This window comes from Cebus imitator, unplaced genomic scaffold (genome assembly GCF_001604975.1).
Source record: "Cebus imitator isolate Cc_AM_T3 unplaced genomic scaffold, Cebus_imitator-1.0 Scaffold544, whole genome shotgun sequence".
In the NCBI taxonomy this organism is placed as follows: Eukaryota; Metazoa; Chordata; class Mammalia; order Primates; family Cebidae; genus Cebus; species Cebus imitator.
The window spans coordinates 73,752-76,258 of NW_016107859.1; the positions used below are offsets into that span (position 1 = coordinate 73,752).

The 2,507-nt window shown below is 36.2% G+C and overlaps 1 non-coding gene across 1 annotated transcript; it reads left to right on the forward strand.

The window, feature by feature from the left end:
• The first annotated feature begins 621 nt into the window (after positions 1 to 621).
• Positions 622 to 753, forward strand: LOC119469000. The gene has a single exon (XR_005197818.1). It is a non-coding gene; the product is annotated as a small nucleolar RNA SNORA18 (small nucleolar RNA).
• The last annotated feature ends 1,754 nt before the right edge of the window (positions 754 to 2,507 follow it).

Sequence of the window (2,507 nt, forward strand, 5' to 3'; positions counted from 1 at the left end):
GATAAAAGCAGTTGCAGGTTTTATTGCCTTGGACAGGGAGAGCCCTAGAATGTGGTGCGTTTAGACTTCTCTGCATTTTCAGGTCTCTGCTGGTTGTCACCTGTGATGATTGGAACGAAATTCAGTTTTCCTCATTATTATATTGCAAGCAACAGTTTATTGCAACATTTTACACCCTAACAAGAAGCAGAGCTCCTACTACTCTGCTTAACCAGAAAAACCTCTGAGCAACCTCATCTGTCATTCATGGCCTTGGAGTTTGGAAGCTAGTGGTTTGGTTTTCAACATGTTTGAAAAAAATGTCATAATGTCTCCCTCATGATTTTGTCACAAATCCTATCTATCTTCTCCAAAGTGCTCCTCTCAGACAAAGATACTTACCTCTATCTCACAGGTACAAAAATTCAGGGAAATCTTAGTTATTCCAACAGGTTGAGTGGTTCCACCTTTCTCAGTACAACCGAAATGAAATAAATGTCTTTGGATTTTCAATAATTTTAGGAGGTTAAGAGATTCCTAAAACCAAAAAAAAAAGAAATATTGATGCAGTTCATTTTTTAGTGTATTCATAAATTTTACATAAGTGACATTTGGTAACTTGCTTTTTAAACTCAACATTCTGTTGTGGTCTATCCTAATAGGGTTTTTCCTGTATCCTGCACATCACTGGAAACGCCTCACAGAGTAACTCTGTGGTTTTACTTTACTCACAGGACTATGCTTAGATCTGTGGGAAAGAACTATAAGAGAGATGCTAAAAGTATGAAAAAGACAGCTACTAGATGTATGAAAGACCTGTTAATTTACTTTTCTTGTTTTAGGTATTTGCATCTTCCACACGTGTGTACTATTCTTGAGTGTGATTGCTTAGGAATGAATATGATTTGAACTCATTCATATTTAGAGAGGGTGTGAAATTGAGAATCAGGCATATCCACCTACACTAAAAAGTACCCTAAAGTAAATTGGAGGAAGAAATCAGATCCCAAAGATTCTTGGTGAATTTTGAAGTCTCTCTCAGTATATCTATATTAAAAGGAGATGACAGAAGCCAAAATAAAAGACTTATGGGCTGACAAGACAACTGGATTAAAATAAGCATCAGTTTCATTTAAAAGGGCTAACTTGAAGGTAGTTTTTGAAGATACATTTTGACTCTGCCTGTTTAGAGGATCTAAACTGAACTTGATGGAGAGTGGAAGAAATTATAACATGGAATTCCTTGAATAAAAATGTGTTGACTTAAAAAAAAATAAACTCAGCATTCTCTCTCTTAGGTGCATGCACATAGATGAGCTTATTCCTTTCAGCTGTTTATATTGTTATAAAATCGTGTCAAAATGAGGAAAATATCTACTCTTTACAGTTTTCTGAGCACATGACTTTATAAAGCATATGCATTTGATCACCTTCCCAAATGCCTTTTCTGTACCAATGAATAATACATTTACTTCACAATTGAAGTAATATACTTCCTGCTCTGCTTCCTATCCTATTGCCAAATCCAGTGACTGAATGGGCATTTTCATATTTACTCCCCTAACTATGACCTCTCGGTTTTTACGGAGAAACTTAATCCCACTCAGTCTCAGTCTGTCACTGGAGATTCTCTGTTCCCTTGAGGGACCTCTGAGATGCGAACAGCTTTTCAGGGACTGGGAACCTGTGATGAGCACAGTTCTTCCAGAGTAGACATTTCCAACTCCCAGGGACTTTCGCTTTCCCTCTGTCCCTGAATGCTGATTATGGTTCGTGAGATTATGTAACAGACAGTTCATATCCTCTGCGTGCAATTTTTTCCTACATATTTTGTTATGGAAAAAATAAAATATACACAGTAGAGAGACTAGTATAACAAACTTGTGTGTACTAATAACCTAGCTTCAAAATTGCCCACATGTGGTCCATCTTGTTTCATTCATTTCTTCACCTGCTCCACACTCCCCACTGAGTTATTTTTGGTCAATTATTAGACATCATACAAAAATCCTATGGTATTCATCTCTAAAACACATTCTTTTTTAAAAAAACATAACCATAATACTACTGTTACTTATACCTGAAAGTCAACAATAATTCTTTATTATAACCAAGTTATCCAGTCAACATTCAAACAGCTCAATTCACATCAAAAATTTTTTTACAGCTGGTTTGTTGGAACTGGGATTCACAAAAGGTTCAGACATAGTTTGGTTATGTCTCAAATCTATCTGAAGGTGTCCCCCTCCCTATTTTTATATCTTAAAACGTATCTATTAATGAAATTGGGTTCTTTGCCCTATGGAATATCCCACAGTCTAGATATTGCTGATTGCAGCCCTGGAGTGTTTAACACATTCCTCTGTCCTTTTTATTTCCTATAACCTGGTAGTAAAGTATGGTCTTGGTTAGACTCAGGCTCACTATTTTGGGTAGGAATGCTGTATGTGTAGTGTGTTTACTTGCTATTATATTGCATCAGGAGGTGCCTATTGTCTGTCTCATTTTTTTGATGTTAATATTGATCT